The 26,140-nt window shown below is 34.7% G+C and overlaps 2 long non-coding RNA genes across 4 annotated transcripts in view; one reads left to right on the top strand and one right to left on the bottom strand.

Moving 5' to 3' along the window:
• Nucleotides 1–26,140, top strand: part of LOC310897209 — a 134,385-nt gene that overhangs the window by 39,302 nt on the left and 68,943 nt on the right. Inside the window, exons 2-3 of one of the 2 annotated variants that reach the window (XR_014582130.1) lie at nucleotides 1,069–1,235; nucleotides 20,536–20,679. This is a non-coding gene — a long non-coding RNA (uncharacterized lncRNA). Of the gene's footprint in view, nucleotides 1–1,068; nucleotides 1,236–20,535; nucleotides 20,680–26,140 lie in introns of those variants that run through there. The other variant, XR_014582131.1, reaches the window with a different exon arrangement.
• Nucleotides 11,569–20,447, bottom strand: LOC310897206. 2 transcript variants are annotated; one of them, XR_014582127.1, is made up of 4 exons: nucleotides 20,387–20,443; nucleotides 19,284–19,373; nucleotides 15,297–15,536; nucleotides 11,569–14,212 (listed from the first exon to the last, which is right to left on the bottom strand). It is a non-coding gene; the product is annotated as an uncharacterized lncRNA (long non-coding RNA). The 2 variants fall into 2 exon arrangements; XR_014582126.1 differs by lacking the exon at nucleotides 19,284–19,373 and having other exon boundaries at nucleotides 20,387–20,447.

Below are 26,140 nucleotides of genomic sequence, written 5' to 3'. Positions count from 1 at the left end.
ACTTTTATTTAATCCAGACTTATCTTCTTATTTCTGCTATCTCATTAACCTTGCCAAAAACTGATAAAAATAAAAAATAAAAAATCTACTTTGCTCCTGCCTGATCTCATTTCCACATATGTATTAGCAATTTATGAAGTAAGATGCAATTACATTTTTCTAAAATCACGGAACTTGTTAAATTGATGTTTGTGTAGACAATGATACTAGCAGTCATTTGCCAAGTTACTAGTTGTTAATACAGCTGTAAATGAACATCTATATGGTATTAGAGGACAGTCTTTATTGACCCCCCATAAGCAAAATATAAATCTAAATATAGAGTATACTGATAGCATCTTCCAACTTTCTTATTTTAGACCACAGCAAAATTTCTATATATCTTTCTATATCTTTCATCACCTGATCTTTGGTTTTTTGCTCCACACTGTTGCCTAACACAAAGTGCCTAACTCCTCTTCCAAGAGTTTACCTGGCTAAGGCAAGTACAGCTGGCTGAGTCTAAGGTCAGTTCCCTCACTTATAAGAGCTGTTATGAAGACAGCTAAAAGAAAGAGTATCCCTTCTTACTCTGAGAAGCTAATTTTATGCTAGAGTTCTGCTGATGCCCTGTACTAAAAGTATGTCTGCACCTAGTCACATCTCCTCAATTCTAACCCTGACCTATTGGTTTGCTTGATCTTGGACCTGTGTCATCGTGATGGACCAGCACAGCACTCAGGCTGATTATGATTGCTGCCCACATGTTAGATCCTGAACCTAACTTTCTAAGTCAATAACATAACTCCTTATTGCTGCCTGATTTACTCTCACCCTCAAGAAATTTAAAAGCAGCTCCCAAAGAAAGGAGGGGCAGCCTCCCTTTCTAGTTTTGTTCATGACAGCTGTGCCCAGTCAAGAAGCTGATTTACATTCAGCTTGGATTCAGCCAGCTGAACTCTTAGAAGGTGAGATATGCTCACAGCCCTGACATGCTAATGATATTGCTTTCCTTCTTGTGATTCTGATCATGACTTCGTATACCTCTGCAAATAAGTGAAAATTAATTTTTTTTTGTTTGTTTTTCAGGATGAAGTTTTAAGTGGAGTGCAGAACATTTTGCTCTTTTTGTTTATAATGACAGCAATCTTAACTCATTTCCACCTGACAAGCTGTCAAAGCACCTGTATAGCCTATGCCTGTATTGTTACTATGTACATCTATCTTCACATGGTAGCATTTGGACATGCTAAAAGGTAGGTATTCCTGATGGGTTATTATCTGGCTGATTTCTGCAAATGCAACAGAAACACTTCTGAAAGTTTTTCTGTTGTTTGTTGTTGTAGTTTGTTTGTTTGTTTTTTGATAATTTGACCAAGAGACTTGTGGTGGTTATATCTTGCTATGCAGCTGAACTCCACCACAACCGCTCTCTCACTCCCCCTCCTTAGAAGGAGAGGGGGAGAAGAAAGTATGCTGGAAAGAAAATAATAACTCACAGATTGAGATAAGGATAGTTTAATTAAAAGGAAAAGGAAGAGGGGGGAAAAACAAGAAAAGGCCATGCAGAAGCAGAGAGAGAGGGAAAAGAAATTACTCTCTACTTCCCACAAACGAGCGATGTTTGGCCACGTCCCAGGAAGCAGAGCCTTAATACCCATAGCCATTGTTTGAGAGCAAAGACATCTTCATAATGAGAGCTTCCCCTCTCCTTCCCATTTCCCACCTTTTATTGCTGAGTGTGACACGATATAGTAAGGAGGATCCATTTGGTTGGTTTAGGTCAGCTGCCCTGGTGATGTCCCCTCCCCACCCCTTGCCCATCCCCAGCCTATTGGCTCTTGGGGGGGGGGGGGGGGATTGGCGTTAAGGGAATCCTGATGCTGTGCCAGTATTGCTCAGCAATAAACAAAACACTGGTGTGATACCAGTGCTGTTCTAGCTACAAGTGCAGAGCACAGCACTGTATGGGCTGCTACAGGGCAAGTTAACTCCATCCCAGCCAGACCCAGTACAAGCCTACATAATGAAGGAACAATGCTGAGAAAGACCATGTACTGATGAGTGTTCTGGGGCCAATGAAGTCTAAGAAATTGAAGTGCTTGTTGATTGTTGAAACATTGAACAATTAAATGTGATTTGGGGTTTTAGGTCCTATTACTGCTGATAATAGTATTGTGACAATCACATTTGATTATAAAAATACAATAAGCAGGGAGAAAGTTAAGACACTTGGAAAATCTGAGAAAGCAAAATAATTAGTACTACACATTCCAAGGGTAAACATTTCTTTAATTTCCTTCAGCCATGTAATTCTTTACATAAAGAGAGTTATCCTACAGCAAAATTTTCTTGATAACAAGAGCTGTTGCTTACTATTTTCTCATTCAGGGAGAAGCAGATTATTTTTAAAGCAGCACAGAAAAGTTTACAGGTGATTTGTGAAGTCAAAGAAGGAAGAATAGCAAAAATTTGCAACCCTTCTCTTTTTAGATTTGGACAAACTCATTGCTGGATAAGCATAGAGCAGTAACTGGTCTTTTAATCAGATGAAGATGTGGTAATCTTGTGCCAGTAAAATGCATCAGATGCTTCTGTAAATGTTTGATCATGAGTTATTTTCCAGTACTGAGAGACCTTCTTGATAAAGTAATGCAAACTGTTGTAACCAAAAAAAAGAAGGGAGAGGGGGAGAGGAAGGGGGATTGGGGGAATGGAGAGAGAGAGAGAGAGAGAGAGAGAGAGAGAGAGAGAGAGAGAGAGAGAGAGAGAGAGAGAGAGAAATGATTTGAACCAGTGTTTTATATATCAGGATTTCTCCAAATCCAAGCTGAAGCGAAGACAGGTATTTGTTATTGTGTTCCGTCTTTTTGATCTGACATAAGTAAGATGATTCTAAGATGATGATGACATATAGTGTCAATATGAGTGACAGGAATGACAAGTGAATGACACAGGAGTGTTCCAGGATGTCAGAAACACTATCCATGTTGTTTATGAGGTGGCTTCCTGCTTGCTTTAAAGCAACCTAATCCCTAAACAGTAATTAATTTATTATTATTATCATTATTTTTCTAGAAGTTCTAGAATATTTGGTCCTGTAGCCAAACAAATTTTTTATTCTTATAATTTTATTATTATTTAAACCTGAACACTCCAATGGACTGATAGAACATTATTATGGACTCTTTTCTAACTTTCTCCAAATAGTTGGCAAAAGATTTAGAAACAAACAAACAAACAAAAACCCTAGCCTCAGTAATCAGACCACTTTTGTACACTAGTCAAAATTCATCTTAAATTGTTTTTTATGGTTTTGTAGTGGCAGTCCTACTAAAAGGCTGCAATTGAGCCTCATTAGGTTATTTTGGAATCTTCCTGTAATTTCTAGTTTATATGTAAATTTATCCTTTCATTAATTTATCCTTTCAGCTCAGATTGAGTTTCCTTCTTTTCTTATTAAACATGGTCTTTGAACATATAACACTAACGCTTTTACCTTTCTTGGCAAGATAGGTTCTTTATTACTCATGCACATTAGCTTCTCTTGGCCCACACACATGTACAGGACAAATACATTAATAGTTTTATTATTGTTACATATAAGATCTCACCAAGAGTTTTTAAGGTAGAGTTAACAATTTCCTGCATTACTGGTGCTCTATCCTACTGGTATGCTACAATATATATTCTGAGCTAACATTTCTCTTTTTACTACTGATTTTTTTTGGTAGTTTATCAGAAGGTAATGGAAGACCATATCATCATCATCATCATCATCATTTACACTGGCCATTTTCAATTAATAAACTCGTGCACAAATTCCTATTAATACTCAAGAGCATGATCTTGCCCTCTATAATTTATCTGATTTTCTATTACTCTGATCATCATGTTTATGTGGCTCTTCATGCATATCCTAGTATTTTTCCAAATGACTTCCATGCTTACATTAACAACTTCATGCACAATTGCAAGCTAATTTGAACTCCTGTTGCCATTTAAGAACTCAGAGTATGATTTTTGATTGGTTGTCACGCAAACAAGTAGAATAATGATTCAGTAGGGCAATCCCAATAATGTCTTCATTGTCTCCTTTTTGACAATACAATTATTCTAAAGTAGAGATGAATTAATTACCTTTAGCAACTGACCACTGAAGGACTTAGCTCTCCTCTTGGGCATGATAAACTCTGGTTTCTTATGATAAAAGTTCTTCTTGAGAGACTAAGCAGCCTTTTAACAACAGCATTTCAATGAAAAGTTCTAAAAAGTGACCTGAGCTACTGAACATGTATAACACAATGGTGAGATGACAATTCTAAAATAATGAATGAGCTCTGAAGAACAAGAAAGTATGCTATTCCAAGATGTGTTTAATCATAACTGAAAGCCAGGAGGTCAGATTAAAATGACTGCTAATTTGCTAGTTCTGTAACTCACTTTTCCCTATGCTGTTAGTAAAGGAAAGACAAAATAAACATAAATTTACTAGGTCATTCATGATTTATTTTTGTGTTCCTTAATGAACAACAGTTAGTTATTAGCTTAGAAGTTCATATAAAAGATGTGTTTGTTAACAATATGTCATCCAAAGCTAAATGATATGAAGTTTGTTAAACTGAGCGTGTTGTTACTACTTTTATTAAAATTGGTTAAAATTCATTTTCATTAACAAGCATACTACCAAATACACTGAGCTTGTGTTGTTACTGCAAACAAATATCTGACAAAAGACAAAATGAAACCCCAGTAACTTTGGCACGTGTTATAATTCCATAAAAATTAACAATTTTTTCCCTTATGAGACCTAAATATACACAGTGTAAGTTTTATACATAAATTCTTAGTAAATTACATGCTCAAGTGATGTTTTATTTTATCAGAAAAATGTCTAGAAGGAGCTAATTCCGAAGTAAGAAAGTTTCCTTTGCTTTTGTCTTGTTTTGGGGATATCTTTCCTTATTCTTTGACAGCGGATCCTTAACATTTATATAGTAGCATTCAGATACCTGTTTCTATCATTTCTATCAAGCTGCTGTTCAAGATAGCTGATATAGATATCAAATGCTTCAGTGCTAGTTCACTGATTCAGCTGATGAAATAGTCTACTGTCTATTTCCTTGTCCTTCTCTGAGATTTTTCTTGCTGAAGGCAGTCACTAATATCTTCCCTGTACAATGTCTGCTTCATCACATATGCTACTGATGTCACTTCAGTTTCATCATTCGGAACAAATCCATTCAAAAGCATCTTAAAGTCTCAAGGAAGTTTATTCCAGGTTGCAAAAGAGTTTCAGACTTAATTTTATTTCACATCTTTCTTACTGTTTATATGCAATCTGTAGCCAAATAATTTGAAAAAATAAATAATAACAATTACCTTTAAGTAAAACTTTAAACCTCTAGACTTTATTAAGGTTTCTCAGCTTTTCTTGACGGACTGACAGATGGAGTTTGTGGCTTTATGCATAGTTGTTTCCAACCACCTGATTGTAACATTATTCCTTAATAAGAGGCAAAAGGGATTGCACAGAATTATTACATTTAAATATATATATATTTTTTTCTGAAAATTAAAAATTGACACACATGCATTTTTTCTTACATAGTTCTACATTTTAATCATCAGCTAGATCTCTACTCCAGAATTTCAGATAATTATGTCATGCTACTTTTGATGTCCACCAAATTCATCTTGATATGCTTTAACGCTTTCATCATAGGCATCTCAGAACCAATTCTTATGCAATATTTTTTTTACATAAGTCCCTTAAGATATGTAACCTTCATCTTGTGTTCCCTACATATACAGTGAGTCCTGCATAACGTACTACAGATACAGAATACTATTATCATCTTCTCTCCAGATTTTCTTTTATTCAGTAGCTACAAATGAAACAAATTCTTTCACCTCTTCAGCAATAAAATTTTGGCCATGTCATTTTTCATGATGCAATGCAGAATTTTATACCAGGTATAAAGACTATTCGAGAGAGAGGGAACATCCCTTGTCCTGCATTGTTATCATAATCAGCTTTCTTTTAGCTTTCCAAGCTGAACATGAGAGCATCAGTATTTTTTTTATACAGGAGAAATAAATAAATAAATAAGACTGAATAAAACAGGAAGGAGAGAGAAATAAGCCAGGATATGAGTGGCTAGGAGTATTCTGAGTTGTGCATGAAGAATATGTTTCCCAGTACCTGCTGTTGGAAAGACTCTGATATCTTCCAGACCTGAGGAAAGAAAATTCAACATAAAAATTTTTAAGGATTTTCTGTTGAATTCTCAGTTCCACAACTTCACCCTTTTAAAATATAGAGCATAAAGAGAATAGGAATCAAATTAGGTGTAAAAAGATTCTCAAGGTTTCTGTCAAAACTCAGGCTATACTTGGCTGGCATCCACACGAGTGTGAGTAATGAAAATTTGGTGAGGATCCAGTGTTAGAAGATGGTTGGGCAGAAAGTGTTTGGATTTTAATTTGAATTTTGGACCTTCAGATGGTGATATTACAGAGTAGAGCCTTAAATGAGCCTTGGGCTGCATGAAAAGAAGCATGGCAAGCAGTTTGAGGGAGGTGATTCTCCCCCTTAATCTGCTCTTGACCCCACCTGGAGTACTGTGTTTAGCTCTGGGGCCCCCAGCACAAAGACGTGGTTGTTAGAACAAGTCCAGAAGAGGGCCACGAGGATGATCAGAAGACTAGAGCATCTCTCCTGCAAAGATAGGATGAGGAAGTTGGGGTTGCTCATCCTGGAGAAGAGAAGGCTCCAGGGAGACCTTAGAGTGGCTTTCCCTAAAAGGGGCCTACAGGAAAGCTGGGGAGGGACTCTTTGTCAAGGGCCGTAGTGATAGCACAAGGAGCAACGGCTTTGAACTAAAAGAGGGTAGGTTTAAATTACATATGAGCAAGAAATTCTTCAGTCAGAGGGTGGCGAGGCACTGGCACGGGTTGCCCAGAGAGGTTGTGGATGCCCCTTCCATGGAAGTGTTCAAGGCCAAGCTGGATGAGGATTTGAGAAACCTGATGTAGTGGGAGGTATCCCTACCCATGGCAGGGGGGTTGGAAGTAGGTGATATTTAAGGTTTTTTATTCAGATAAATAAGTTAAATTGAAAAAAAAAATAAAGCAAAAAAGAGCAAACATTTGTGGTGGTCTATCACATAATTAGTTATAGAAACTAGTCAATCATATAGACATATGTGCATAGAAATAGTTAAATAATTTATTTCCTAAATGTGAAACAAATCAGCATTGGTAGGTAATTATAATTTGACACATCTTTAATTTGAATACGTTGAATCAGTTGAACTCCCATGACCATGAATCATTTGTGTAGATTACATTTAAATCAGTATTCCAATTTAACAGAAATGCTCTTATTTGTGCACATTACTCCATCATTCTGCTTAGATAAGATATCTGACGAATGACCTACACTGAATTGCTTTATAAAACTTTTTCAGAACCTTGAACTCCTGTATTGCCTTTCAAATCTATTATAATAATATGACTGCCTTATTTTAATTCAATATTCTATCGAGTAGAGTATTACATACTAATATTTCTACAAATTCATTCAATGTTTTTGTATTCTTAACAGATTGAAGATAGGAAATAAAGCTCATTCATTTATTGCTTTTACATACATATATGTCAATCCATTGATGCATAAATACAAGATTGCTGAATGATCTTTTTATGTTTTTCACATTTTTTTTATCTAAAGGACATTTAATCCACAAATGTTTTCTTGGATGTGAGCCCACACTTGCAAAACTCAATAATCATGCCTAGACAAAGTATAGAAACCAAAATAGTACCAAAAGGTTGTACAAATTTAAAACATAATCTTTAATTGAAATGTTAAATTAAGATTGTTCCATCTCTTTCTCTCTTCCTCTTCCTCTTTCTTTTCTTTCTCTAGACTTTTGTTTGAATTGACTTCGAGTTACGTTCTTTAATGTATATTGTATAAGAATATATTTATCTAAGAAATATATATATATAATATATATGATATAATTAATCTAATAGAATGTAATATTCCAGATTCAAATTTATGATTAAAAGGAATCAAGAAATGTTTGATCCTCTGTCATAGCATCATCTCTCTAGCTACTGGGTCAGGAAGAGCTGCTATACTCTTCTACAAGCAACTATGGAAAGGAAGCTTGTATGCTTGTTGCTGAAAGTTGTCAAATAAACTGTACAAATGCATAAGAGAAAACAAAAGCAACGAGTAGAGAGATAATGCATACAGTCCAGGAAAAAAAAATAAAAAATGTTTGTATTAGAAAAGCACATTACATATACTGTCCCATGGTGAACTTTTTTATGGTTTCTCATTCACAAATACATTCACATACTGCAAGAATTGATAGCTCTTGGGAGTGAGGATTAAGCCAAGGTGTTGGTAAAAGACTTAGCACTTATGAACTGCTAAATTGAGAATTAAAATTGCTATAGAGTTGTGAATTAACATAAGCAATTAAATATATGTATAACTTGAAGATTTACAAAATTTCTTACATGTGATCAAAACTATCTAAAGAAAAATATGTAGCTTTTCTTATTGTTCAAACTTGTGATGGATAAAAGCATAATTAATGTGTAATAGAATGCTGTGATAGCTTTCAAACTTGTCCTAAAAGGAATGTCTCAGCAGAGTTCTGGACTGTATTTTAAGTAAATGCCAATTCTAGAAATCTGAAGCTTATCAAATCCTTATAATTCCAACAGCTTGAAATAAAACATTCTGGTCATGCATATAAGCTTTAGGATATAACTGTACTGTTTTTCAGAATTTTATAAAATACAGCTGACATCACAATGGCCTTTCAATTTATCTGTGTTTACATTTATATTGTGTAATATGTATAATTAAAACATATTTTGCTAAACATTTTGAACAAACTATATATCCATTTAATCTATTTTCTGTTCTTTGTTTATCATGTAAGATATTTTCTTTTATATGAATGACTAAAACTTCCATGCAAAAAAACATTTGACAAAAAGTGACAGCTCACTGCAGCATAAATTTTAAGGACTACACTTCAGTGCTAGAATTTCTTATACTCCTGTACTCACAAATTCAGAATTTATTCATTTACTAAATCAGTGTAGCTAATTACCAGGCATATGTACTAGGCAACATTCATACTCACATTGCACAACGACGTCTTCCACGTTCCCATCAGTTTTACAGTGCAGATAATGGAGACTTATTTGTTATCAGCCTGGCACTAATACTGTTATTACACGTTGTGGTTTAACCTGGCAAGCAGCTAGGCACCACACAGCCATTTGCTCACTCCTCTGTGGGATGGGGGGGAGAATCAGGAAAAAAAGTAAAAGCTTGTGGGTTGAGATAAATAAAACTTAATAGACAGAAAAGAAAGAGAAATAACAATAATAATTAATAATGATAATAGTAATAATAATAATGTGTACAAAGCAAGTGATGCACAATGCAACTGCTCACCACCCGCCGACCAGCCTATCCCCGAGCAGCCAGTCCCCACATCCCGGCCAGCCCTCCCATATTAATTGTTCAGCATGACATCAGATGGTATGGAATACCCCTTTGGCCAGTTTGGGTCAGCTGTCTTGGTTCTGTCTCCTCCCAGCTCACTGTGCAACTCCAGCCTGCTCGCTTGCAGGACAGTGTGAAAAACTGAGAAGTCCTTGACTTGGTGTAAGCATTGCTCTTCAACAATTAAAACGTCAGCATTATCAACTTTATTCTCATCCTAAATCCAAAACACAACACTGTACCAGCTACTAGGAGGAAAATTAACTCTATCTTAGCCAAAACCAGGACAGCAATCAAAAACAATGTCCTCTTAAGCAATGTTAGGACATTCAGTGTTCCTTACTACTCAACTTCTTAAGACTTACGTACGTGTATTTATTTTAATCAGCGCATTGCCCAGTTTTATTAATGAATGTATTCCTAGTTTATTTTTCTCTGCACGGCTGGGGAATTCTTAGGGGACTTATCTATTTTAAATTTCTTTCATCTAACAAGGATATATATATATATATGTTTGTCAATAGCAAGAGGTGTTTTTTATGTAGAATTTATTTATTTATTTTTTCATTCAGTTTGAAAAGAGAGACAGGCATTTTCGAAGTGAAAATTGTTGCCAAGGAATAAAAAGATTAAAGCTTAGAATTTCCCCAGCACGTTGAAAAATAATTGAATGATACCCACTATTAACTTTAAAATTTGTGAAATCTAACATATGTCCTCTCCAGACAAACCATGATAGAGTAAGCTAGATTTATCCAAATTCACACAAAGCTGTATACAAAATGGCTCTAAAAGTAATTGCTAAATCTGAAATCATATTTATCTATAACAGTTAGCATCACTTATTACAGAAGACAAGAAATACTCTATTCAGTCTTGAGAATGTGGTTTAAGGCAGAAGATATTTTCAAATCACAGTAGTTTATTTTGAAGCTACTACTGTCACTTCCTGTCTCATTTTTATTTAGTTGGTCTCTATAATCATATGTGAAGCATGGTACTGAAAGGATTTTAATGCATAAAAGTCTACAAAAGCAAGAAAAACAGTATTAAAACCTACATGCATTTTGCAGTAGTTGTGCATATTCATTTCCAATTTCAGTTTAAGAATACAAAGTGCTGTTTAGAAAAGTTGCTTTATCTTTGTATGTATTATATTGTATCTTTGTATGTATTATAGAGCACAGTCTACTCTTTGCTATTAATAAATATGATCCACAGTATATTAAAATCTACCATTATGCTTTAATAAAGCAGAATTTGGCCATGTTTTTAATTTAATAGGATATCTATATTACATCTGAGAATAATCAGTGAAAAAAGAAACACTTATGACTCAAGGGAAACAGACAGTCCTTTTTGCAGAGAAGAATATTGTTAAGCTTTCTTTTATCATGAGAAAAAGAAATATTCCTGTGTTCAGAACAGGTCATGAACTGATTTTAAATATTAGATAATACAAAATATAAAATAAAATATCATTTATAAACTTAAAAGCCATACAAATAAATAGTCCATTAAGTATATGGTCTCATGTTTTATCTAAAAAGAAAAATCAAAAAAGAATCTCCCGGAAGTTAGTCTGTTATCTTACTTTCTGTGTTTCACGTTCTTCATAAAGCACCAGTTTAAAAAAGGAAAATTACCTTTATTATATGACTTCATTGTGCCAAGCAGGATATTAGTTTTTCACTATTTTTCCCCAACAGTTATTGAATAGCAATATATTGGAAAATAAAGGTAGGTCCTGAAACTTCCCATGATAATCACCGCTAGGTTATGCTACAAAGCATTAAGCTTTAGGAAGAAGGTAGTCTTTCCCAAGAAGAGCATATCTTTCAGATGCAAAGGAAAACATCTTGACAGAAAGCAGATATGGTTCTACAGTATGCAGCAGTAGCAATGTCCATTTCAAGAAAAGTGAAACTTATGCGCATAATGGAAACCTAGCAATTCTGTGAAAGCTGTCCCAAGATTAAAATCAACATCTCAGGTAACTTTCATGTTATGATTTTCCTTGTTTTACTGATTTTCTGGTTTTGTTTGTTTGTTTGCTTGCTTGCTTTCTAAAGCTTGGGTATATATATCCATGCAAACTGGAAACTATTAAAGTTTGAGATACTCACCATATTCCAGGATTTTAGGCCCTAAGGAAATTCTTGAAAGCTATGCAAAATTCATAATTAAATCAGTTGGGTACACCTCCTTTCTCTTCACTTGAATTGTTTCACTGACATGGGGGTGAAATGCACTCTTTCAAACCATTCATGATCATTTAAAGGTTATTATTTGACAGTTTAATAATGTTTCATATAAATTTTAGAGTGTAACCTCAGAAATATACAAATTAGTTTTGTGTCACCTTTTCTAAGATGTAATATTATTTTATAGGAGAAGTATAAAGATCAAGTTTCAAATGTATGAGTGATAAGGACAAAGTTTACATTTTATCCTAAAAACATGGGGACAAGTGTACGATTGTCTGCCGGTATTCTAAACACAACACTTCCATGATATCTCATATGAGCAGAAGTGAAATTTATGTTTGAACAAGATGAGCTATCGTCACCTAGAAGGACCAGAGGAATTGAAGTGGCATCAAATTCTGTAGCTTGAATCAATGATACTGCAAGAGCATGAAAATGTCATGTTTCTAAAAGGATACACTAACAGTATGAAGTTTAAAATAGAAATACATACTGCTGTGTTTAAAACAAAACAGGAAAAAATATTTAAAGTCCTTTTTCCAAGCCCAAGAATCAAAACCCATCACCTTTTATAATATTAATAACCAACATTAATGCAACAGGACTGAAGAGAACGAAAACAGGACGACATTGAGGACTTAAGCAACTTTGATTAACTGATTAAATGATTTAAACTCCAGTTTTATAGCCTAGACATTACTTCTCCTCTATGCCACTCAATAGTGATCCCCCTTACCTCTCATTTTTCCTGGCTTTATATAATTATACCCTCTTTTAGAACTATAATTTTACAAAGCACAGGATGTATTTGGGACGTGGATGGTATAACCCGAAGTGTCAGGCAAAGGTCTGTTTTGTGTGTATTCATACACGAAAATGCAGTCTTACTCTTAAACCAGAATAAAAGTTTGGCTGTACTTGAGAATGATGGATAGAGAGATTTTTATGAAAGATCAATTCTGACTGAGCAAGATGGAGGCTTCAGTTTTCATCAATGCTGCTGCCTGGATGAGAAAAATTGTATTTAATGTTTATGATAAACCAGATGACAGCCCTACAAACAATACACAGTTCAGAAGTAAAATGTATAAAACATGATAACCTTTTGTTAAAGTTGTAGATGATTTAGATAATTAATACATATCAACATTTTAACTATGTTTCATATATAAAAAAACATATCCCTCAGGGAAGCTGATTATTTCTGAGCCTTGAAGAGACAAAGAGGGAGAAATCTGCTTTAAGCATCTATAATCCATTTTTTATTGTTGTTTGCTCCCTTGCACTTACTGTCTGTATAAGTTTGTTAGGATCTTTTTCTTTTGTATTTTTAAATTCTCTAGACTTGAATGCTTAGAAAACCTAAGAGAACAAAATTGCCCATGATTACTGACATACGGGTTTAATTCTCACTTAGACTTTTATGTAAATGAATAAGTGAGAATTAGAGTAAAGCCTTTTGAAGTCAGTCCATTTTCAGATTCGTGAGAAGACCATAAACAAGACAGAAACCTGCCTCAGTATTTTGTTTTTAAGAGGGTTTATATCTTTCTTATGAAGATAATTTTACTTTTTTTTTTTTTTTTTTTAACCTTAACCTCTGGCAATCAGAAGTATTAATCTACAATCTCCTTTGATTGAGCCAAGCTGAGTGACTAGCCACAAATGTAAATAAGAGGATGCTGTTCACATCAAATGTAATGTTGTTTTGAAGTTGTGGTTTAGCATATCAAAAGGAGTACACTGAAAAAGCAGTATCACAAATTTCCAAGACAGAGGGAAAAGTAAAAAAAAAAAAAAAAAAAAAGGCTGTGCATGGGGTGGGGGCAGAAAATAATTTTTTGTACGTTTTTTTTTTGTGTGTGTGTGTTTTATACGAAAAAAAGGTTAGGGGGCTAAAAATGAGAGAAGTAGAACATATAGAGGAAACGAATGACTGAAACTTTGCCTGATAGGTGAAAGTTTTTGAACTTTACTGATTTAATATTTTATATTGACTTTAAGTATGTATTTTGACTGAAAGCATTTTCATATTTGTGAGCTGTACAAAAGAAAGAATGGAAATTTGACTTTAAATACTTAAATTATTTTTTCAGGTATGGGCAAAAGCTGATAAATGGTGTGTACCTACAGGATCATGCTGTATCATGAAGAAGTGGGCTCCTAGTAGCACTCTTTTGCACTTTCTTTAGTGAAATGGCTAGATGTTACACAGAAAGAGAAATGATCACTAAACGATCACTACAAATATGCATACAGCCACACATGGAAGGATTTTGCTCAACTCTGCTTTTATTAAGTGTTCCTAAGCCAGGAAAAAATCAAAAAGGGTAAGACAGAAATGACTATTCTCTGCCAGTAACTTCAAATACATGATTGCCTTGATGAGTTTCAACAAATATATCTGAAGGATAAAAGTTTCAGAAGTATGAACTTCCAATGGCTTAATAAAAATCATGAGTTGGAGAAGACATTTTCACTCCTAGAAAAAAAAAAAAAAAAAAAAGCTGTAAAGTAGACTTGATAGTTATTTTCTGACAGATTTTTTTGGCTGTCCAGAAAAGCACATATAGCTTGGAAACCAATGTGCTAACTTTTATTCTGCCTGTACTCAGAATACACTGTAAAGAGCTGTGTTTTAGGGTAAAATTATGATATTTGGTACAAATGAGATTATTCAGGAAAAAGAAGGCAGCTTCTGACTGTAAAATACAGAAGACTCCTCCTTGCAGCCAGCTTTAGCTGGGGAGCATATAGCATTTGCATTTCCATCTCTTATGGCCTTGTCAGTGCTACAGCTGTCACCAAGAAGGAAATAATTACCTGTGTCTATCAAGTATTTTGGAACTCTAAACAGATTAAACAATTTTTAAAATGTGTGTTAAGACACCTCTTTATTTCCAAGGTCTACCCCTGCTCCCCAAATATTCTATGAAATACAGTCTTTTGATATAGTTTAGCAGACAGCTTTGATGAAAGCCAAATATGCTTTTACAGACATTGTATCTAGTATATATCCAAATGAAATAGAGTATTTAACAGAGTTATTTAACAGAGTAACTCAGTTAGATGCTATCACTTCTACCCACCCATCTAATGAAAAGAAAGCAATCAATGACTATTTCATAGGAACTTCAGTAAGTGCAAGAAAACAACTGTGGGAGTAATACAGTATGGGAGTAATACAGGAAACCAGTGAAGGAAAACAATATAAAACATATGAGGATTACCCTTAACTTCTGACAGGAATACAGTTATAATAATAGGACCATGAAAGCCCTTCTGCTTATGCATGCAACTGTGGTTGTTTTTTTTTCTTTTCTTTTGTGTTTGAATGTGAACTAGATGAAGGACAAGAAAATAAAATGATCATAAAAGGAGTCTTTATTTTTAGCAGCATTTGTTATGCATGTCTTCTAAAGATGCAAATGCTTTGTTCTGATTCAGGTTATCTGATGTAGCCAAATTATTCCATGTATTTCTTTCATTCTCTTCTTTTCCTCCATGTCTAGTTTCATCTTACATATTTTAACTTTGCCAGAAAAATGACAATAAGGTTTAAGTACCTTTTTTCTTTTGTACATTCTGGTTAATTCTCTCTTTGCATTTTGCTTTCCCCAAATCTTTTACACACTGATGACAGTCTGTCACTCTTGAATTTCTTTTTAGTAGATCTTCAAGCTTGAAACTTTATGCATTAATATTACAAGATTTTCCATCTTCCAATTTTTTTCGTATTATGCAAAGGTATTGTATAAATCTAGTAAATGGATTTAGGTGTCATAGAGTTGTCATCTTCAAATCACCTACATAATTGTAGAAAGGTTAAAAGAAATAGTCATCTTAATAGCTCTGAGGTATCTTAACAACTAAGATTACAAATTCTAAAGTAAAAATTTGTGGTAATCATTTGGGAGCTATATTAAATTAAGATACATTCAACATACATAAAATAAACTGAAAAATCTTCAGGGCAAGGATCCTGCCTCCTTTTCTTGTTTTGAAGTATTTTGATAAAGGATAGATATAAGCAAGTCTAAGCATACATTTAGGCATTTTGCTGTATTGTGGATAAATGTCCATGTGTGGTGTTTTTTGTTTGTTTGTGTGTGTGTGTTTGTTTGTTTTTGTTTGTTTGCTTGCTTTTATCATAAGCTAGTTGCAGAAAAAAGTAATACTGTATGCCTGGGAATTATGAGATCTCTACCTGCATTCCGTGTCTGAATATAACTTTTGAAATCTTCACAGTATTCATTGATTTTATATACTGTGATCTTATAATGCCCTTGAGAAGTCTCTTTAAGAGGATAAGAAGGGGACATTTACTTGGCTGCATCATTATAGTGTCTGATACGAGGTTTAGGCAATTTCATCACCCTAAAAAATATGAAGGATGAAAACAATGTAAAAGAATATGTCGCTTATAACAGTATTTTATGGGTTATGATTAACCAATACTGTATGCTGTTATATGTGCAGATGCTACCTCTCTTGCCCCTGCTGTGACATTTCTCCTTACATGAAAACATTCAGATATCTAACATGTTGGAAGTCATAATGTAAGAATATATACCTATAATACGTATTATAAGATAGGTGATTTAAATACACACTGGTGATAGGATCTTTTACACCTTCTTGTATGTACCCTCACATATAAGCTGTAGTGTCATATGAATATAGAATTTATTGGTTATACTTGACAAAAAAAAATAAATCAAGGGAACTCGCTAGGTACTGGAATCTTACTATTTATAATACTATATTGTTTGAACTGTACCTGGAGTAGTCTTGGTCCAGGCCAGTAAGTACTTGCCCAGACAGTTCCTGAGTACAGGATGGGAGCTTTCACAGGGAACCATTTCTAGTGGACTGTTCTCATGCAACTGTTACACTTTGGAGGATGAGTACTGTAGGTTGTATATTAGGGCTTTCTATGTCATTTGACCTCAGTGCAAGACCTGAGCCTGAGCACAATTAGCACATCAGAAGCTACACTCATTCATTTTCTAACTCAAGGCATATTTGAATATTTCCAGGAGAAAGAAAGAAAGCTCCAACATGTGGAACTGAACAACAAGCTTCAGGGTACTGCATATCTGATACTTAGGCAGATCAAAACTAGTAATGGGAACTCGAACACAACTGTAAAGACAGAGTTTGATCCCTGGTTTTGTACTGACTCCCTGAATGTTTAAATTAAGAGATAATACACATTCCTAACTTGAGAAGTTCATTTGTTGAACAACTTAAATTCTAGTCTTTAGTAGATATAGTCTCAACTTTATTCAGTGGTGAGAACTTCAGAAGACCAAGATTTTAGCCTTTTCCTGACACTGGTTAGGAAACTGCTGATTCAACTTCTTAATCATCATATTGTTAGGACTATGTCCATTCTGAAGTACTGCTATTGCTCAGTGGGCATTGTGCAGCTTAGATTCAGTACTTGAATATAACGAGTTGTTTCAGAAGTTGAAAGGTTATTTTGAAGACCATTCCTTTCAAATCTTAACTCCCATTTGTGTATCTCGCTAAGCATAATTATATAAATATTAACAAGAAAAAAATTCCGACTAGATGAAAGTTCAACTTGACAGTTTTATTCATGTTATTCCCGATTCTTCACCTCACTGCACCAGTTTTGCTTTGCTTTGACTCCATTGACAAGAGTTCAATCACACTGGCATAGAACCAGTTTAATGAGGTAGATGATTATGGCAACAAGATTCTTAAAAAAAAAAAAAAACCCTCTCTGAAGAAAGTAAGTTAAGCACTTTAATGAGGGGATGCTTGAATTTAAGTTACCTAGGCAACATTATCCAATACTTTTGAAAATGTTTTATGATAGCCTGCCATTTTCTTAACCCTCTAGGATCCATGATAACCTCAGTGTAGTGAGCAACCTAGAGCTGAGACTAGAACATCCTTTTCCTACTTTTTTTTTTTTTTTGAAGGGGCCCACTGCATTTACTGAAATTTATTGAAATACTAGACTATATATATATATAGTTTCTTGGAATTCCAAACTTTGGTAGCCATGGTAGGTCTGCTTTCTCTGTTGTAGGACAATATATCACAAGGGAGGACAAGCCTGAAACAAAAACTTCTTCTGGGGTCCCGGCTGGTCCTTTTAGACCTGCTGTCTTCCAGCTGTATGATAGTACGGGCTCTACAATTCTACGTACCCACTTTTCCACTTAAATAGTTGTGGGTGCTTTTCACCAAGTATATTACACTTTAGACCTTTGTAAGGCATCAAAAATGAGAATGAAATCAGTTTCAAAAACTAGTGACAAGGAACTTGTCATATGATTTCATAAGAATACCATAGAAAACTTGCAGCTGAGGTACTAATTTTATTTATTTATTTACGGTGGTATTCATTTAAACCAGGAGATGTAATATTTTCCTTCTGCAGTTCTGTTTTATTTTCCATATAACTCCCAAAATCTAGAGAAAATAAAGTATTATTCCTTCCATTAGCACTATTTATGATGCATCTTTTTTTCTTTACCCTGATTCCATTATTCCAGCATGCTGAATAAGTCATGAGTGCTTTAGCTTAAAGAGTATTATAACGCTTATGTGCAAGGGAAATGTAGGTTTTTCCCTACTTTCAACCACATATAGATTTTTGTAATTAAAGACATTAAACTTTAATTTTGCTTGTGCGTTGTGTTGAGAGGCAAGTGGTAGAAACTGTTTTGTACAGCTTTGGCATAATCCTGCACACCTTAACTAAGGCTTCTTTGTTTTTGTTTATTCTGTGTGTGGTTTTTGTTGTTGCTGTTGGTTTTTTGTTTTTTTTTTTTTGTTTTTTTTTTTAATGAATATTTCTCTCTATCTTTACCCTGGGAGCTTGGATCTCAAATAGATGGACCACAGAAAATCTCTCTCACACTCTTGCTGGTGACTGTCAAACTTGAATCTATTTCTGCAAATATATTTATAATTTATTTTCCTTTTTACTCTGAAAACAAATATGAAATAAAGCTTATTAGTCATAAACCTATATTATTCACTACTGTAAATCCTTCTTTTTTTGTTGTTGTTTTGCTGTGTTTATACCTACCCACAATAAAGACACAAGTTTGAACTGTTGTGGCTTATTTTCTGTTATTTTCTTTGCCTTAGCAACACATCTAAAGAATTTTGTATTTCATAAGAGTACAGGTGCTACAAACACCCCGTGACTCACATTTTCTCTTAACTGGGGGGGCGGGGGAACGGGGACGGGACATACAACATACCCTAAAGGGTAAAGATGTTCCTTAAAGAAGATATTCCATCTGTCTGATAATCTGTGAACACTTTACACATAAAGTGTTCATGTTTCAAATGTATTTTGTAATCCTAAATATTCAACACATTTTTTTGAATAAGCTATTTGGAATGTGTTGGTCATTCATGAAACAGCTGCTTTTACTTACTCTAAATTCATATTCTATTATTTTTCATTCTGTTTTGTGTGCTTTACAATGTAAACCATACCAACATATTTTCTTTTATTCTTTTTGGATGAAGAATCTTTGTAGAAATTACGTTCTACATACTTGCCATGGTCCATATGTCAAGAAGAATATTTGCATGCTGTGCAGACAAACATCATCCTATCACAATGGGATACAAACGTTTTCTGGAGTCTGAATACAAAACAAATAAAATTTTTGGATGATGGAGTTTTTTAAAGTTTTTTAAAGGTCTTTATGTAGTTTCATTTGTTATTTAAATCTGTTCATGTTTAAACTTTTCATAAAAGCCTGGAAAAATTTCCTTCTAGACCTTGAGCATGGCAACATCTCTGTGAAAAGCTAAAATATGTATTTATTTTATTAGCTTAACCTCAAGAAATAGATTTTTATGGGATTAATTGCATTAAAACAGTTAAGCAGTGCAATTTATATCAACTTATGAAACGACAAGATTCTAAAATCCTACTTGGCATCTTTCTAGATCTTTAGTTTTACAATTAATTTAATAGTCTAGCAATAATTGACAAAGGTTCTTGAGCAAATCATATACAATGATTGTTCTCTGATTTACTTACCCTACTAAGGTCAGAAGAAACAATTGGTACAAATCATAAGACAGAATTTGGGCTCAAATCTTTTCATGCTCTAATTCTTTATGTATAAAAGGCAGTCAACCAAGATATCACACATTACTATGACAGTTTCTGTATGGAAAGTTCTGAGTATAATGTGGTGATGGCCCATCAACTATCTGAAGCTGGCAAGTGTAGAGTTTTGTCTTTCAGTACACAAAATAGCAAACACATTGGTTTTGTATCAAAACTCTGGTAAAACACCTTTCAAAATGCAAATTTCTGTCTCCTAAGTTACCTTCCTGTGGCACAGGAGTCTGTGATACAGACTCTAGGAATTTATTAAATATCCTTGGTGAAGCATATGTCCAAGTTATTAATCTCAGTTCAGTACTGGGAAATAAATAATGAATGTGAAATACTGCCTCTGAATCCAAGCAGAGCACAGATGCAATTAATCATTCCCACTTTAAAAAAATTCTTGTTTTTCACAGCTTTGGTTAATGGTTAGAAAATTGCTATTCCCCTTTTTATTGTGCTGATTCTTGCTGAACTAGTTATTCTGAAAAATGTTGACTTCAGCTTAGTTCCCCATTTTGTATAAACCCATACCTTCTTGAGATCCACTCCAAGAGAATTAAGAATTCTTGCGTCTCAATTCTGGGAGGTTACGGGAGGAGGAAAAGGGGAGAAGGGAAGTTTGGTCTTAAATTTAATTAATTAATTAATTTATTTATTTATTTATTCTTACTCTCATCTAGGGTTTGGTGGCTTGGCTTGGCGTGGCTTGGCGTGGCGTGGCGTGGCGTGGCGTGGCGTGGCATGGCGTGGCATAGCTTGGTTTGTTTTTAACCAATGCTACTACTACAGTTCCTATCTTAGGTTGCTCCTTTTCTCACACTGAGGTTTGTAATTTCCACAAACACACTTGTACATATTTTTTTAAAAACTTGAAACAGAAATAATTATATAAATTAGTTAATAGTTCACTTAGATACTGTCCACCATATTTTCTCACATTTTACATGTTCAAGAAAAACAGCCGAGGCTTTTCTAAACCAGTAGTATAAATCTAGACACCAGTATTTCTCTCTGCTGGTAAAAATATAGAGAAAATTATTCTGGGAGTTATTGAAAAACACCTGAAGGACAATGCAGTAATTGATCACAGCCACAGGTTCATGAGGGGAGGGTCCTTAACAAACTTAATTTAATTTTATGACAAGGTCACCCATCTAGCTGACCAAGGGAAGCCAGTTGATGCAATCTTTTTGAATTCAGTAAAGGTTTTGATACTGTTTCTCACAGTATCCTTATGAATAAAATGTCCAGCACACAGCTAGATAAATATGTAGCATGATGGATGAAGAATTGACAGACAGCTCAGGCTCAAAGAGTTCTAGTAAATGTGGTTACATTAGTTGACAGCCACTAGCAGGGATCCATTTTAAGGCCAGTTCTCTTTCATGTTTTCATAAATGACTTGGGCGCTGGAGTTGGAGGTATACTAACAAAGTTTGTGGAGGACACTAAACTTGGAGGAGCTGTGGGCTCTGTTGAGGGTGGAGAGGCCTTTCAGGGAGATCCTGACAAATTAGAGAGCTGGGCAATCTCCAATAGTATGAAGTTTAACAAGGGCAAGTGCCCGATTTTGCACCTGGGAAGGGACAACTCTGGATGTACAGACTGGGGGATGAGAGGCTGAAGAGCAGCCCCACAGAAGAGGATCTGGGGATCATGATTGATGGCAAGTTGAATATGAATCAACTGTGGAGGGCCAACTGTACCCACGGGTGCATTGCTAGCTGGCTGAGGGAAGAGATTGTACCTCTCTGTTGTGCACTGGTGCAATCTCACTTTGAGTACTGTGTGTAGTTTTGGATACCACATTATAAAAAGGACATAAAACTATTAAAGAGTGTCCAAAGTAAGGCTACAAAGATGGTGAAGGGTCTAGAGGTCAAGATGTATGAGAAGTTGCTGAAGTCACTTAGTTTGCTCAGCCTAGAAAAGAGGAGACTGAGGGGAGGCCTCATGGCGGCCTGCAGCTTCCCCATGAGGGCAGCGGAGGGGCAGGTGCTGAGCTCTGCTCTCTGGTGACCAGCAATAGAACTCAAGGGAATGGCATGAAGCTGCATCAGGAGAGGTTCAGGGTGGATGTTAGCTAAAGGTAGGGTGGTTTGGCACTAGATCAAGCTCTCCAGAGAAATGGTCATAACATTGAACCTGTTGGAGTTCAAGAAGAATTTGGACAATGCTCTCAGGCGTATGGTCTGATTTTTGGGTGGTCGCGCGTGGAGCCAAGAGCTGGACTCAGTGATCATTGGGGATCCTTTCCAGGGGGAGGATATTCTGTGATTCTGTAATTCAAAATTATAGAAGACTTTCAACATTTTTAATTTAGAAGAGCGACTAAATCCTAGATATGCCCTATCAGCTGAAATTTTTAGATACCATGGCTTTAGATTTAGTGAGTGTTCCATTACTTTTTATAAATAGGATGACATCAGTAGTAGAATATGAGGGACCTTACCATACACTAATATAGGGTACTTGGTTCATAAGTTTGATATAATTCAAAAAAGAGAAGGGAAGAAATTCTTTTTCTCAGGGCTGAGAACAAGGCAAGAGGCAGAAGAAAATTGTCTTCTTCTTTTTCAGTGCTTTTACTATTATATATCTGTATTTTGATAAAAGCTTTGCTTCTCCCGTGTCAAACAAAATGTTTTATTATTTTATTGGGGGGGGGGGGGAGAAGCATCAATTATTTTGACAGTCCAAAATGTGAGATGTTCCCTCGGAGAAGGGAGAAATCAATGGAGTAAGAAATTCTGGTTTCCTATGTGTTTGTTTGTTTTGTTTGTTTGTTTGTTTGTTTTTGTTAAATCTAACTCATTAGTTTTTTGGTTTTTTTTTTTTTCCCCAAATAAGATTTGACAGAAAATATTCAAGACTTCAGTTTCTCTTTTCAGATGCTTTACGTACTTTCTTCAAAATACAAGTATCTTCTATTTTTTTATTAAATGTATGATGATGATACTGTCATCCTTGGTGCATTCATGCTGACAAAGAGATCACACTTTATTTTAAATTACAACTTTTTAAATCCAGTATCTTGCCACTTCATCTGAAAGTCCCAAATAAGCCACCATAACTCACTGCACAGTATGCTGAGGAAAACTCCTCAAATGTAGATCAGGAATACCTACATATTAAAAAGATTTCATTTGGTCCTATGCAGACCCAGGACTTGGACTCGATGATCCTTGTGGGTCCTTTCCAGCTTGGGATATTCTGTGATTCTGTGATTATGCTCTACTTCTACATGACATGTTCATGTGTCTGTGCTAGAATGATGATAAAATGTCTTGTGAAAAAAAAAAAAAAAAAACAAAAAAAACCAAAAACAACAAAAAAACTTAAGAAGTTCTAACTCTGAAATTAAGCTCAAAGTGGAAAAAAAGTAATATAGCTTTAGATACCTCCCACCATGAGTGATTGTGTTATATAAGCTACAAGATATGACAAACTATGTGGCAGTGCTGATTAATGGACATCTTGGGTGTGTAGCAAGGCATGAAGTGAAGCTGATGTACATAAGAATATATTAATCACAAGTTCAGAATCCTGAATCATCTTATTGTCACTCTGTAATAAATAATTTTTACATGTAAAAATACATACTGTTTATGCTTATTTTTACTGTTGTCATATGCTCTAAAGTTTTATAGTCTTTTTTTCTCTTAAAAATGTGAATTATAGCATCAAATTGGAAACTGGTTAATAATTTGGAGAATGGCCATTTTTAATTGCTAGACGGTAAAGTCTTCAAGTGCCTTTGAAAATGGATATATATATATACACATATATTGCAGTTCTACAATATAGATTATATTTGCATACAAAATAACAACAAAAGTTGTCTTTTTAGATATCAATTTAAGAAAAGGAAAAAGCTGTCTGTATAAAGTTGTCTGGTAAAACAGCAGAAGAAGCCTGTAGTTCACTTTCATCAACTTGACTGTTCTTTCGTTTTGCTTGCCTGTGTCATTGTAACTTACTAGAATGTTATAATTCATGTTTGATCATCATATCTCTGCTTAATGAAAGACATTGTATATATCTTGCCAACAAGAAGGGAGCACAAATGATTTCTTAATCAGCCAATTCTAGTATCTTAAGCTTTTAGTCATACCCTAGAGAGATCATTATGCTTTAAGGCATTCAGAACAATTTTTTTTTTCTTTGAATGCTTGTCTATTAACTCTGTAAATAAGCCTCCTGTGCACCTCCTCATGCACAATTCATGTAAATATGTATAATATTATCTTCAGAGTAGAGATGACACTGTTTAACCTTAAAATGTAACTATGGTTATAGACCATAGAAAACATAAAGAATCTTTAAAAGAAATCTGTCTGGTTCCTGAATGATTCAAGAACTACTGAAAAATCTCCTGCAATTTTCCCAAGGAGTTGAGTATTCAAAGGCCAGTCTGTGCAATGGATCATGACATATTCATTCAAAAAAAATGCTTCATGCCTTTGGAGATGTAACTCTCAAAAGTACTGTTGGTGAAATTGTAGTCCCAAACTGGGAAGAAACAAGGAAACCTTGAAGAAAATAAGGAGACTTGTAGCTTGTGTAGTCTTTAGCTGAGAAAATAAGGAAGCCTTAAAGAAAATAGAGACTGGTAGCGTTGAGCTAGCAGAAGCAAGGAAGATAAGGGATGAAAGGTTAAAAAAAAAAAAAAAAAACAGTTGTAGGAAGATTCCAGACTGATTTATAACCTTTTGCTCATTAAGGGTCATTAACATATTAAAAACACACATGCATTAAAATGCTAATGTAGGATTATGTTAATGTGGAATTTGGTGTTGTGTCCCCCCTTTAAAAAAAAGGGTTTAAAAACCTTTATGCTTTACAAAATAAGGTCCAGGGCTCCAGAATGTCTCTTCTTACGTTCAGCTTATGACATTTGCTTATGTTTTCCTTCTTATAACTGAGACATTCCTCTGTCATACAAAATATATTTATTTTATTTATGTTCCTTAGCAATGAACTATGGGATTTGAAAAGATACAAAGGAAGCTTATGTTTCTAACTTCTAGCACATCTGTGTCATTTATATGTTCCTGCGTGTATCAGCGAGGCTGCAAGTCAACACGGAGTTCTCCTGCTAAGGTCACAAAGATCAGTACTATTGTAAGACATTAATGCCATGACAGGAGAATATATCAAGATTCTCTTAGTGTAATGCTGATGGTTTTGGTTTGACCCATCTTGCCTCTTGGCTGTACTACAAATACTTGTTTCCCATCCTCCCTCAATGCCAGTACTTATTTATTCATATATTAGGTGCCTCAAAGATGAATGTTCCATGAATGTTCCACAGGAACATAGAAAGTCTCTTTGAGTACTTCAGCAAGCATTAATTTTCTGTCAGTGTATAGGTATAATCCCGTGTCTTGGAAGCCATTTTAGAAAAGAGTTAAATCACTTATTTCATTTTACATGGGGCAGAAAAATGTCAAACAGGCAAAACATACAAATTAAATAAAATCCTGAAGTAAATCCACTGTTTACAATGCAACTTTTTAGCTGCTTTCAACATTTTCAGTTTTCATAGAATTGTAATCATATTACCAGTTGCCTTTTGTGCTGTTGATTCTGAGAACCATTGCAGTTTTTAAGCACAATGGCTATACAAATAATTACGGATTTATTTGAATCTTTTTACATGATTAAAATTTAAGTTTTTCTTCCTGCTTATAAATTCTCTAATTATTTCTAATCTTTTTTTTTTTTTTTTTATTGTATCATGGAGCATGGAGGCTTTAAGACATGACGTCTCTTACAAACAGTCGCCTTGGCTGTTACATCTAGAACTTTAATGTACTCAGAAATCTGCAACATTTACCTGAGATTATGCAATGTATTGGGTTTAGCTGGCAAGGTTTTGGTAGCTGGGGGGCTGCAGGGTGGGCCTCTGTGAGAAGGGTCTAGCAGTTGTTCCATGTCAGATCAGAGCCAGCTCCGGCCAGCTCCAAGCCAATAAAGCAATGTTGTGTGCAAAAAATGTGCGAAAACACACCATCTTTGACTACTAAAAAGCAATTTGATTTCACAATAGTTTCACAGCTAATTTATCTTTGTATGTATTACATAATTCTCTTTTACCATTGACCCTTTCACTATTCCGAAATCTGAATCTTTTGTCTTACTTATTTCTCACTTTGGATTATCCGCACTGCCCATCTTCATATCTTTTCACGTATTAATATGAATCTTCTGAAGTAGGGGACCATATCTTTCAGCAAAACTCAAGTGTGTTGGAGGAAGCACAATGGATTTATGTAATGGCAA

The sequence above is a fragment of the Anser anser genome, assembly GCF_964211835.1.
Source record: "Anser anser genome assembly, chromosome: 3".
In the NCBI taxonomy this organism is placed as follows: domain Eukaryota; kingdom Metazoa; phylum Chordata; class Aves; order Anseriformes; family Anatidae; genus Anser; species Anser anser.
Note: the sequence above shows the minus strand (reverse complement) of the source record. Positions and strands in the feature narration are given on the sequence as shown.